Source organism: Tursiops truncatus, chromosome 11 (genome assembly GCF_011762595.2).
Source record: "Tursiops truncatus isolate mTurTru1 chromosome 11, mTurTru1.mat.Y, whole genome shotgun sequence".
Lineage (NCBI taxonomy): Eukaryota > Metazoa > Chordata > Mammalia > Artiodactyla > Delphinidae > Tursiops > Tursiops truncatus.
Window position 1 is genome coordinate 39,203,656 of NC_047044.1, and position 13,872 is coordinate 39,217,527.

Below are 13,872 nucleotides of genomic sequence, written 5' to 3' on the forward strand. Positions count from 1 at the left end.
ACCCTTTCCTAGTTAAAATCTGCTTTCCATTAGGACCTTTCTTACTGAAAACTTCTTGCTCTATTTGGTGTGCCAGGAAAGCAAGATTGTTAATAATAGTCATGCTAATAGTCATGCCTTGAGTGAGAACATCAACTCCCAATAGTATTTAAAGAGGTTTAGTAAATCTAGGGTAATGTGAATAGCTTTTCAGAAGCACGCTTGAGCACCTGAATTTTTAATATGTATCCTCTTTGTTATTATTTTCCAGTGTGTTTAGCGTCTATAAAGTGCTGACCCATTGAGCTCTTGAAAGCACCACCAAGTGTTCAGCAATTGAGAGGAAAATTATTAATATAAACTACAATATCCAATGGTCCTCTTTCCTTATTTTCCTTATCTTTCTTAGGCACAAAAAGTTTTTGTGAAATATAAGTGCAATGTGCTCTAAAGAGCTGTAGTAATATTTTAATCACCAAATCATTAAAAACAATTTTTTTAATATATATATATATTTTGATGTGGACCATTTTTAAAGTCTTTATTGAATTTGTTACAATATTGCTTCTGTTTTATATTTTGGTTTTTAGGCCATGAGGCATGTGGGATCTTAGCTCCCTGACCAGGGATAGAACCCACACTCCCTGCATTGGAAGGTGAAGTCCTAACCACCGGACCACCAGGGAAGTCCCCACCAAATCATTCTTAAGCTATGGGCTCTGAAGAAAAAGTATAGGAGGTCTGTATGGCTTTCCTTTGCTAAAACATCTTTCATTTGTAAGGTTTGATTCAAATAAAAGTTGTAAAAGCTTATTTACTCGTCATGGGTGTATAATACAAGCACGTATTCTACAGATAAAGACAAGAAAAATAGTCACCTAATATCATGCTTTACTCCATGCACTGACACCCTTAAGACATATATTAACACACATTTGACATCATTTTAATTCAGATTATTTCTCTTCATAAATATTTTATAAAATTTTAAAGAAATAAACTATATGTTTTTTATTATTCAGGCTTAAATTGAGTCATTTGTTTTGAGGAAGGAAGGAACTAAAGAAAGGAGGAAGGATCCAGTGTGGGCGGAGACAAGATGGCAAAGTAGAAAGACATGAGCTCACCTCTTCCTACAGAAACACCCAAATCACAACTAACTGCTGAACAACCATTGACAAAAAAATGCTGGAACCTACCAGAAAGGATAACCTACATCCAAAGACAAAGGAGAAGCCACAGTGAGACAGTAGGAAGGGTATAACCACGATAAAATCAAATCCCATACCTGGGGGGGTGGGCAACCCACAAACTGGAAAATAATGAAACCACAGAAATTCTCCGACAGGAGTGCAAGTTCTGGGCACCACGTCAGGCACCCCAGCCTGTGGGTCTGGCAATGGTAGGAGGAGCCTCCAGAGAATGTGGCTTTGAAGGCCAGCAGGGTAAGATTTCAGAAATTCCACAGGATTGGGGGAAAGAGAAACTCTACTCTTGGAGGGTGCACACAGGGTCTTGTGAGCACCAGGACCCAGAGAAAAAAGGGGTGACCTCATAAGAGACTGGGTCAGACCTACCCGCTAGTATTGGAGGGTCTCCTGTGGAGATGGGGGTGGCTCTGGCACAGTGTGGGGACACTGGTGGCAGTAGTTCTGGAGAGTACTCATTGGCATGAGCCCTCCTAGAGGCCATCCCTTCTCACCAAGACCTGTCCCCACCCAACAGCCTGTAGGCTCCAGTGCTGGGATGCCTCAGGCCAAACAACCAACAGGGCAGGAACACAGCCCTACCCTTCATCAGACAGGCTGCTTGAAGTCTTCCTGAGCATACAGCTGCCCAATAAACACCCTGTAATATGGCCCTACCTGCTGGAGGGACAGACCCAGCTCCACCCACCGGTGGACAGGAACCAGTCCTTTCCACAAGGGGGCAGACAGCAGAAGCACAAAGAAATACAACCCTGCAGAATGGAAACTGCAATCAGAAAGTTAGTTAGACAAAATGAGACAGCAGAGGAATATGTCCTAGAGGAAGGAACAAGATAAAACCTCAGAAGGGCAACTAAGTGGAGTGGAGATAGGCAATCTACCTGAAACAGATTCAGAGTTATGATAGTAAAGATGCTCTAAGATCTCAAAAAAGAATGAAGGTACAGATTGAGAAGATGCAAGAAATGTCTAACAAAGAACTAGAAGATATAAAGAACAAACAAACAGGGATGAACAATACAATAACTGAAATGAAGAATACACTAGAAGGCATCAATAGCAGAAAAACTGAGGCAGAAGAACGGATAAGTGACCTGGAAGACAGAATGGTGGAAATCACTGCTGCAGAACAGAATAAACATAAAAGAATGAAAAGAAATGAGGACAGTCTAAGAGGCCTCTGGGACAACATTAAATGCACCAACATTTGCATTATAGGGGTCTTAGAAGGAGAAGAGAGAGAGAAAATATTTGAAGAGATAATACTGAAAACTTTCCTAACACGGGAAGAATAACAGTCACCCAAGTCCAGGAAGCAGAGTCCCTGATAGAATAAACCTGAGGAGAAACATGCCGAGACACATAGGAATCAAATTGACAAAAATTAAAGACAAAGTATTAAAACCAACAAGGGAAAAGCACAAACATACAAGGGAATCCCCATACGATCATCAGCTGATTTCTCAGCAGGAACTCTGCAGGCCAGAAGGCAGTGCATGAAATATTTAAAGTGATAAAAGGGAAGAACCTACAACCAAGAATACTGTACCTAGCAAGGCTCTCCTTCAGATTCGACAGATAAATCAAAAGCTTTACAGACAAGCAAAAGCTAAGAGAATTCAGCACTACCCAACCAGCTTTGCAACAAATGCTAAAGGAACTTCTCTAGGCAGAAAAGAAAAGGCCACAATTAGAAACAAGAAAATTACGAATGGAAAAGCTCACTGGTAAAGGCAGATATACAGTAAAGGTAGCAAATCATTTTCACACAAATATGATATCAAAAACAGCAACTGTGAGAAGAGGAGAGCACAAATGCAGGATATTGTAAATGCATTTGAAATTAAAAGACCAGCAACTTAAAAACAATCTTGTTTATATATAGACTGCTATAGCAAAACCCCATGGTAACCACAAGCTGAAAATATACAATAGATACACACACAAAAAAGAAAAAAAATCCAAACACAACACTAAGGTTAGTCCTCAAATCACAAAAGAAGAGAACAAAGGAGGAAGGGAAGAAAAAAGACCTAAAAAAACAAATCCAAAACAATTAACCAAGTGGCAATAAGAACATACATATCAACAATTACCTTAAACATAAACAGATTAAATGTTTCAACCAAAAGACATAGACTGGCTGAATGGATACAAAACAAGACCCGTATACATGTTGTCTATAAGACACCCACTTCAGACCTAGGGACACATACAGACTCAAAGTGAGGGGATGGAAAAAGGTATTCCATGCAAGTAGAAATCAAAAGAAAGCTGGAGTAGCAATACTCATATCAGACAAAGTAGACTTTAAAATAAAGACTGTTACAAGAGACAAAGAAGGACACAAGATAATGATCAAGGGATCAATCCAAGAAGAAGATATAACAATTGTAAATATATATGCACCCAACATAGCATTTGCCTAATATACTGAGGTGCTCCTAACAGCCATAAAAAAGAAACTGACAGTAACACAATAATAATGGGGGACTCTCACACCCCACTTTCATCAATGGACAGATCATCCAGACAGAAAATCATTACGGAAACACAGGCCTTAAATGACACATTAGACCAGATGGATTAACTGATATTTATAGATCATTCCATCCAAAAGCAGCAGAATACATATTCGTTTCAAGTGCACATGGAACATTATCCAAGATTGATCACATGCTGGGCCAAAAAGCGAGCCTCGGTAAATTTAAGAAAATTGAAATCATATCAAGCATCTTTTCTGACCACAACACTATGAGATTAGAAATCAACTACAAGGAAAAAAAACACAAACATGTGGAGGCTAAACAATACGCTACTAAATAACCAAGGGATCACTGAAGAAATCAGAGGAAATCAAAAAATACCTAGAGACAAATGAAAATGAAACCACGAAGACCTGAAACATATGGGACACAGCAAAAGCAGTTCTAAGAGGGAAGTTTATAGCAATACAGTCTTACTTCAGGAAAAACCTCAAATAAACAACTTAACCTTACACTTAAAGCAACTAGAGAAAGGAGAACAAACAAAACCCAAAGTTAGTAGAAGGAAAGAAATCATAAAGATCAGAGCAGAAGTCAATGAAATAGAGATGAAGAAAACAATAGAAAAGATCAATGAAATTAAAAGCTAGTTCTTTGAGAAGATAAACAAAATTGATAAACCTTTAGCCAGACTCATTAAGAAAAAGAGGGAGAGAGCTCAAAACAATAAAATTAGAAATGAAAAAGGAAAAGTTATGACACCACAGAAATAAAGAATCGTAAGAGACTACTACAAGCAACTATATGCCAATAAAAGGAAAACCTAGAAGAAATGGACAAATTCTTGGAAAGGTATAACCTCCCAAGACTGAACCAGGAAGAAATAGAAAATACGAACAGACCAATCACAAGTAATGATATTGAAACTGTAATTAAAAATCTTCCAACAAACAAAAGTCCAAGACCAGATGGCTTCACAGGTGAATTCTATCAAACACTTAGAAAAGAGTTAATATCTATCCTTGTGAAACTATTCCAAAAAATTTCAGGGGAAGGAACACTCCCAAATTCATTCTATGAGGCCACCATCACCCTGACACCAAATCCAGACAAAGATACCACAGAAAATAAAATTACAGGCCAATATCCCTGATGATCATAGACACAAAAATCTTCAACAAAATACTAGCAAACGAAATCCAACAATATGTTAAAAGAATCATGCACCATGATCAAGTGGGATTTATCCCAGGAATGCAAGGATTCTTCAATATATGCAAATCAGTCAATGTGATACACCACATTAACAAACTGAAGAATAAAAACCATATGATCATCTCAATAGATGCAGAAAAAGCTTTTGACAAAATTCAACACCCATGTATGATAGAAATTCTCCAGAAAGTGGGCATAGAGGGAACCTACCTCAACAAAATAAAGGCCATTATATGACAAACTTACAGCTAACATAATGCTCAATGGTGAAAAACTGGAAGTATTTCCTCTAAGATCAGGAACAAGACAAAGATGTCCACTATCACCACTTTTATTCAACATAGTTTTGGAAGTCCTAGCCACAGCAATCCGAGAAGAAAAAGAAATAAAGGGAATCCAAATTGGAAAAGAAGAAGTAAAACTGTCAGTGTTTGCAGGTGACAGAAAATCCTAAAGATGCTACTAGAAAACTACTAGACTCATCAATGAATTCGGTAATGCAGGATATAAAATATAGACATAAAAGTCTATTGCATTTCTATACACTAACAACAGTAGTTCAGAAAGAGAAATTAAAGAAGTGATCCCATTTACCACCACATCAAAAGAATAAAACACCTAGGAATAAGCCTACCTAAGGAGGCAAAAGATATGTACTCTGAAAACTTTAATATGCTGATGAAAGAAATCAAACACGACACAAACAGATGGAAGGATATACCACGTTCTTGGATTGGAAGAATCAAAACTGTCAAAATGACTATACTACCCAAGTCAATCTACAGATTCAATGCAATCCCTATCAAATTACCAATGGCATTTTTCACACAACTAGAACAAAAAATCTTAAAATTTGTATGGAGACACAAAAGACCCTGAATAACCAAAGCAATCTTGAGAAAGAAAAATGGAGCTGGAAGAATCAGGCTCCTGGACTTCAGATTATACTACAAAACTACAGTCATGAAAATAGTATGGTACTGGCACAAAAACAGAAATACAGATCAATGGAACAGGATACAAAGTCCAGAGATAAACCCATGCACCTGTGCTCAATTAATCTGTGACCAAGAAGGCAAGGATATACAATGGAGAAAAGACAGTCTCTTCAGTAAATGGTGCTGGAAATGTTGGACAGCTACATGTAAAAAAATGAAATTAGAACATTCTTTAATACCATACACAAAAATCAATTCAAACTGGATTAAAGACCTAAATATAAGACCAACTACTATCAAACTCTTGGAGAAAAATAAAGGCAGAGCACTCTTTGACATAAATCACAGCAAGATCTTTTTTGATCCCTCTCCTAGAGTAGTGGAAATATAAACAAAAATAAACAAATGGGACCTAATTAAACTCAAAGCTTTCTCACAGCAAAGGAAACCAGAAGGAAAACGAAAAGACCATCCACAGAAAGGGAGAAAATATTTGCAAACGATGCAACCGACAAGGGATTAATCTCTAAAATTTACAAACATCTCATGTGGCTTAATATTAAAGAAAAAATTTTAAAAATGGGCAGAAGACCTAAATAAACATTTCTCCAAAGAAGACATACAGATGGTCAAAAAGCACACAATAAGATGCTCAACATCGCTAATTATTAGAGAAATGTAAATCAAAACTACAGTGAGTATCACCTCACAATGGTCAGAATGGCCATCACCAAAAAGTCTACAAACAGTAAATGCTGGAGAGGGTGTGGAGAAAAGAGAACCCTCATATGCTGTTGATGGGAATGTAAACTGGTACAGCCACTATGGAGAACATTATGGAAGTTCCTTAAGAAACTAAAAATAGAGCTACCATATGATCTAACAATCCCACTCTGGGCATGTATCTGGAGAAAACCATGGTTCGAAAGAAGGATACATGGACCCCAATGTTCATTGCAGCACTGTTTACAGTAGTCAGGACATGGAAGCAGCCTAAATGTCCATCGACAGACAAATGGATAAAGAATATGTGGTACATATATATATATATATATATACAATGGAATATTACTCAGCCATTACAAAGAATGAAATAATGGCATTTGCAGAAACATGGATGGACCTGGAGACTATCATACTAAGGGAAATAAGACAGACAAAGACAAATATCATATGATACCGCTTATATGGGGAATCTTAAAAAAAATGATACAATTGAACTTATTTACACAACAGAAACAGTCTCACAGACTTAGAGAATGAACTTATGGTTACTGGGGGGAAAGGATGAGTGGGGAGGGATCAATATGGAATTTGGGATTGACATGTACACACTGCTATATTTAAAATAGGTAACCAACAAGACCTACTGTAATGCAAGGGAACTCTGCTCAATACTCTGCAATAACTTAAATGGGAAAAGAATTTGAAAAAGAATAGATACATGTATATGTATAACTGAATCACTCTGCTGTACACTTAAAACTTACACAACATTGTTAATCAACTATACTCCAATATAAAATAAAAATTAAAAAAATGGAAGGATTAGGGCATAAGAATTCTGGAACCATTAAATCAGATGATATGTATCTTAAAAAGAGTCACTTTTTCCTTACAATTATTTACGAGTAGTTTAACATGTTGTTGTTAAATAAAAGACAATTAAAGACTGAAGGGAAAAACTGCCCTATACCACAAAATGCACCAAGAAAAGGCATGATTGTTTTCTTGGAAACATACATTATTTTCCCTAGGATTATTCCAAATAAGCAAAAGATGTCATTACTTGAATCAGGTCCTTCCAAAGTATGCCATACTAAATCCTACTGAAAATTACATTTCAAATCAAATCACTTATATAAGTCACACTGAATAACAGACCAAATAAGTTATAGATTAATCAGATAAGATAAAAAGCCATTGATAGCTTTTCACAATAAAATTATAAGAAGATGACTAAGAAATTGTGAGAGGCTAGGGTAGGTATTACCTGGCTCTTGTATAAAGACCTTAAAACAAACATGCATGGTTCTTTCATTTAAAAATCCAACCTTTTCCCCAATAAGTAATGTAAGGAATTGAAATTATGTTTAAAAACTGACTTATTTACATAAAAACAAAACTTAAAGGGAAGCTAGCCTTCTTGTGGGACAATTTCTAGGTGTTATGTTTTGGCTGAATTACTTAGTTGACTTTCTCTGGTCAGTAAGATGTTGGCAATAAAACATGTCAAAAAGAAATTGCCCATTTATTTCATATTCTGCAATTCACTCAAATTGGCGGCACTTTTTCTTTTTTTTAAACATGATAGAAAAATCTAATTCTTAAATTATCCTTCTTATACCCAAGACCATGTAAACATATTATGTCACCTCAGAAAAGCAATTCACATATTTGGAGTTTCTTTTTTAAAACAAGGAACAGTTGTTGAAAGTTCTGAAGTTTGAATTTTATAAATCTCTGATTAAAACTGAAAGTGTATAGCCATCCATAACCACAGCAAAAAGTGAGGTAAATTACTTTGTATAAAGTGAGGCAGCACAGGGATAATATTCAGATAGGTAAGTAAAAGAAAATCCTTTTCTTCCTGCTTCTCTCACACTTCAAAAGTAAAATAAGTTTAAGATAAACTGCATTTATATCATCATTACCATGATTAATTATATTTAATCATTTAATGCATGAATCACATCTTAAAGTTCTTTGGGTGCTAGAAAATCTTATTAAGTGTAATTTGTGTATATCCTAGAAAAATTATTCATGAATTTCTTTTTTTATATCACACTTATAGCCTTTCCATTGGACTTTATTCTATTTTGATATATATCAAGATATAGATCTATCATTTTGCTAATTCACTACATTTTACTTCAACATTTCTGTTTTAAATTTTAGAGAAATGCATGTGAAAACTCATTTCAAAACTACCATGGTATTAAAAGTGATATACCATGGGGCACCAAAGTGGATTTTGCTTTCCTATATTTATTTTACTATTTTTTGACATTCACATATTCAAAATTTATAATTATTTACATTATATGTAATTGTTTACATCTAGGAAATCATTACAATATTACTAGTTTTATCAGAAAGAATGATATCAAGAATGCACTTAATTTTGTTTAATAAAAACAATTATTACTAACAAATAATAGCTATGTAAGGAAATACACGTCGTAATTAAGTTGTGAGAAGATTGGAAAGAAATGTACTAATGAGATTAATTAGTTTTAATGCCTGCAGATGGCTGCCATTTTTTAATAATTCTAATTTAATGACTATAAACAAACCAAGCATATTGATTCTGCTTAAAATTTTGTTCAAAGTGAAAAAAAATTTGTATCACATACAGAGAACGTGAGGTACTTTGATTAAATTTTACTTACTGTTTTTCTTCTATAGAATTTAAAATGATATGATGCTAGTCAAAAGATATGATGGAATCAACATAAACATTTTCTGCCACATATACGTATCACAAGGATTACCCTGGCCTCTTATCTAAGAGGATTATAGGATAAATGATTTTCAGTTTGCTCCAGTAAATTGAAATTGAGTTTTAGAAGGCTCCATTTACTTAGTATGTTAGTTTCTTATCTTAGAAAACAGAAAGGTGAATATTTCTATAAAAGAAATTTGTAAGGTCATAGAAGCGCTAGTATAATCATTGTCTCATTAAAGTACTTACTGTTCTTCAGGAATTCTCGGGTATTTTGTTCTTTGTTTTCTTTCTTGGTATTTTTTTTCCTAAAAGGAAACAATATGCGCAATGGTTAGGTGAGTACACATAGTTCAGAATCATTTCATATTGTCATGAATTATAACTGATTCATTTTATTATTTAATATTTCTACTTAAACATCTTACACTATATACATCCAAATACAATACAATATCATATATATACTTAGTAGATATAGTATAAGATAGATAGATAGGGATTTTAAAGTTGAAGATTTAGAGATCAAGGTTCTGTGCATAGTTTATACACTGATTTTGTGGAAGTTCATTATGCTCCCTACATTATAGTTTTTCCATTTGAAAACTGAAATACTACTAAGTTAGGCAGACATTGTTAGAGAATATTGCATTATTTTATTCATTAAAAAGGAATCATACAATTATTAGTCAATTAAATGCCTGTTGCTATATTGAACACTTCAATATATTCTACCTATTTGCCTATTTTCGGAGCCATATCAAGGTTCAGATATAACCTAAAACTATTCTAGTGTGTGTGTTTATGTGTATAAGTATATACACATACATTTATACACATATATACTATATATATAATATATATGCACACATATATATAAAATCCCATCAGGGATAAAGAGAAAAATAATCTCACATCATCGCAGAAAGCAGTACAACTTTCAGTTTAGAGAATAAGAAAATTAAATCCTTCCCAAGAGTCAATATCAGGAACTGCTTTAATATTATAAAGATATCAAGAATTTCTGATTTGGTTTGATAAGTTAGCAACTCACAAATGAACAATTTCACAGTGCTAGAAACAAGTACCTTTTTATTATAAGTTCTCATTAGTTTTGGTCATCAAAAAATTTAAGTGGAATGAAAATCAAGAAGGAATGAAATATTTAAAAATAGGTTGATAATAGGCACGTTACTCTGTTTAAAGGGTTCTCAGTGTCTATTTTCAACAAAGGTACAAAAATATTATAATGACAGCAGCTCTGGTGACTGGCTTACATAGGTACTCAGTGGAAAAGATGTGAAGTGACGGCTGTATTTCCAAAGCTGCATTTACTGCATCTGTTCAATGGTTAAGACTCCAAGGTCTCCTTCCATTTTAGTCCTGCTTGAAACTCAACTGTTTTCTAGCAAAATCCACTAGAAAGAGCAATGTAAAAATGCACCTTAGATTTACCTGCCTGCCTCTTAAAATCAATTTAGATAAGAGCCACAATCAATTTTAGATAAGATTTCCATACATGGTTTCTGCTTACTGACACTTTTCTTATTAAAACAAAAGCTACAACAGAATTCTATGGACGTACATATTAAGGTAACAGAGTGGCATAAAGCTCTTTGTATGAAATACAGGGACACAACTCTGTTAGAAAAAACGAAGCCTTTCTACTAAAAAACTAACAGAATACTTGACATTATACATATTGCATGTTACTACTAACCAAGGGGCAGGCTTCCCAAAGGGATACAATGAAAGGATTAAACAGTTTTTGTGACTTATGAGCCATCTGCAGGGATTTGGTTTCATTTTGGTTTTGCATGCATATCTATCACAAGGATGAATGGGCAAGCCTGTTCCACTGTAGGGAACAGACAATTATTTTATTTTTAATCTACGTGCTGAATATGGATGTGCATAGTATTTTTCTGGTAGCTAATTTGTCTCTTGCATGTATAAACATCTCTCTCTCTTTTAGAGGGAAAACGTGAAAATAACATGGGATGACTCTGCACCTCCCGTCAACCATCTGGTTTTTCAGTAGTGTAATTGCTACCAGTAGGTCTGACTCAGTTTCCTGGTACTTGGTACTTTTGCCTGTTTTTACAATACTTAAAAAAAAAAACAAAATGAATCTGTTTAGGTAGGTAGGTTCATATAATTTTCACAAAACATGATAGGTATTCATAGTCAGTAAAACCGATGGCTCTTTCATGTTCTTTTTATCTAGTTTTAGAAGCAAGCCTGACATGGAGAAAAAAGAAAATTGTCTGAGACTTAGGTATCACTATTGCTCAACAGTGGCTAGAAATTGCTGTGGAAACCTTGTAGCCCTAATCATAATTCTATTTACAGAACTAAGCAAAACACTGCATGCTTTAGGCATCATAAATACTACAGATCAGTGTTCCTTGGTTTTTTTGGGGGGGAGGGAACTACTTGTATTCATTTTAATGCTAGACATTTAAAAATGCATAGCTTTTTTAAAAAAGGGGACTTAGATTAAAAAATGACAAATAACTAATATTTACATCCAAACTTTAAAAAATATCTCCAGTATTTTATTTTGATGAAAGCATTGATTTTTACTAAGCATTCACTAACACATCATTGAGCTAAATATTTATTTAGGGTTGGATTTAAAGTCTGCACTGTGAATCTGTGTGCAACACGGCTACTTGTAAACATTACCCCTTGACTGGAATGGCAACAGAATCTCTATTCCAAGTTTTAAATTTCAAAACTGCAAAATGTTGCTTAACTTAGAGTTCTCTTTACTGTCTCCTACTGAAATGCCAAAACTTGTCGTCACAACAGGGTTTCAAAGTTGTTGTGCCATTTCCGGCACAGATAACATTATTCCTAAGGGATTTTGTTAGACAGCTTTTGGCTTAAATTCCTATTCTTGGAACAGTAGTCAGCAAGCAGAAATTACTTTAAAAAGAGACACTATCCAGGTCATTAGTGACTGAATGCAAGCTTTTAAACAAAAAAGTAAAGCACAGCATGACAATTAAATGGCTTACATGATTCTAGATTAGATCCTGGACCAATGGGAAAAAACAATTAGCCGTTAAGAACGTTATTGTGACAGTGGATGAAATTTGAATGTGGACTATGCATTAGATAATGGTATTACATCAACGATAAATTGCCTGTGTTTGATTCTTGTTCTGTGTAATGTAAGAGAATGTCCTGTACTCAGGAAATACACTGATATATATGCTAAAGTATTTAGGATAAGTCACACCATGTTTCCAACTTATTCTCAAATGGTTTATGAACTGTGTATACACACAGACATATGTAACATATATAATATGAAGAATATATAGTATATATATGTATATCATTTTTTATGAGACAGAAAGAGAAACTGATATATAGGATAAAATGTAAACAGTTGGTTAATCAAGGTAAAGGGAATATGAGATCTTCCTGTCCTATTCTTGTAATGCTTTATGAGAGTTTGAAATAGCAAAACAAACATGACCAAAAAAGAGACTCTAAAACTATCTTTAAAAAAAATTAAATAAATATAAAATGCCATTTTTCAGTATCTCTACAAAACATTACACTGAACTGTGGCTATTCTTATTTTGATCAATAAGCACAAGATGGTTTTATTCTGTCTATAGCTACAAAAGATAAGACAATGACATTTATCTGGGTAACTATTAGAGAATATTAGGTGGTAAAAGAAAAATATTCCATCAAGTAATAGAGTAAACAAACAAATGTTCTGTAACTAAATGCAATCACTATAGTTGCTGGTAGGAACAGTAAACAAGGCAATCACACAGAATATGGACTTTCCTTCAAAGGAAGGTAGAAGGCCAAAAGATTGTACCTCATATTAGAGGAAAGAACATTTTCTATGTTTTGTGTCTAACCATTCAGTCACTTAAGAGGCTTAAGTCTAACAAGCCTGTCCTCATTACAATAGAAGCAAATATTTACCAACAAAGAATGAAATGGGTGGGTGGGGGGAAGGATGAAGGGTTTACTTATTTTTTTGATGTGACACTTTATTATACAAGTCAAAACATACTATAAAACAGCTGTTGGCAGTCAGTTATAACAAATCACATACTGGGTTCAACCATGTTTAACATTTTCATTATACTCAAAATAATTATTTTAGAATGGAGGCCTGATAATGAGGCAGAATGGCACTGAGCCAGGAGAGAGCCAGTTTGTACCTTGAAAAGGAGGATGGGAATTAATTAAATGAAAAGCTTGGGAAAGTTAATTGGGACTGAGTGAAGATAAAGACACTATCAATACATGAAGAAATAAAACAATTTTTAAAAAAGGTATAGCAGGAAGCCACAGTAAGCACAGCAAAGGGAGAAAAAACCCAAAGAAACATGAGCCACAGGACCAGAATTATGCCTAGGGGAGCCTCTGTTGGCCTTCAGCTCCTAGAATTGTTCCTATCACACAAATAAATGTTTGTTGAATGAATAATATTGAATATTGATAAAAGTAAAATTAAGTGTCATATAATCCTAGTCTGCCTCTGTCTTATCTAGTGTGTGACTTTAGGCAAATCCCTTAATCTATTTTAACCTCAAGGTCATCAGCCATGAGAGTGTGGAAAA

General features: G+C 34.4%; 1 protein-coding gene across 1 annotated transcript in view; it reads right to left on the bottom strand.

Annotated features, from left to right (window-relative positions):
• SYT1 (synaptotagmin 1) overlaps positions 1-13,872 on the bottom strand; it is a 538,616-nt gene that overhangs the window by 344,334 nt on the left and 180,410 nt on the right. The window contains exon 4 of the mRNA XM_019952111.3: positions 9,521-9,579. The gene's annotated coding sequence lies outside the window, so the exon portion shown is untranslated. The remainder of the gene's footprint in view (positions 1-9,520; positions 9,580-13,872) is intronic.